Below are 528 nucleotides of genomic sequence, written 5' to 3'. Positions count from 1 at the left end.
GGTCTCCATCATTCTCCCATGAAGAAGTCTGAAACAACCAGGACTCTTCTAGAGCTGGACCTGGACTGACTGAGACATCAGGGAGAGGAGAGGAGACCAAGACCCGGTCTCTCTGAGCTCCAGAGACCCTGTGTGGAGATGGAGAAACTTCCAGTTTCTGTTTTTATGTTCTTCTTACAGATACAGGTACTGTCTAAAAATAGTGACTGGTACTCTTACACTCTTCCCAACACAGAGGCAGTACACGTTCTTTATAAAAACGTTTTGCTGAGCAGGTTGTTTAATGATAGAATTATGTTTGTTCCAACTTTTTTCCTTTTCAGTTGTGTATAGCATCTACTGCACTCCTTTGACTGTTGCTCTCAAGTTTTAGGTCATTTTATTACTTCTAGAAATCTGCACATAGAAAGTAAATAAACAAACAACGGAACTGAACTGAGAATACACATTTTTAGTTAATTCAGTTTGGGGTGTGATCTGCATGTGTGTGTTCTGGGTTTGATTTCTAACGGGTGACTTTCACTCTGT

The sequence above is a fragment of the Seriola lalandi genome, unplaced genomic scaffold (genome assembly GCF_002814215.2).
Source record: "Seriola lalandi dorsalis isolate HSWRI2012SDOR001 ecotype SW California unplaced genomic scaffold, Sedor1 jcf7180002054981, whole genome shotgun sequence".
In the NCBI taxonomy this organism is placed as follows: domain Eukaryota; kingdom Metazoa; phylum Chordata; class Actinopteri; order Carangiformes; family Carangidae; genus Seriola; species Seriola lalandi.
The sequence above is the reverse complement of the archived record's forward strand: the minus strand, read 5'-3'. Positions refer to the sequence as shown.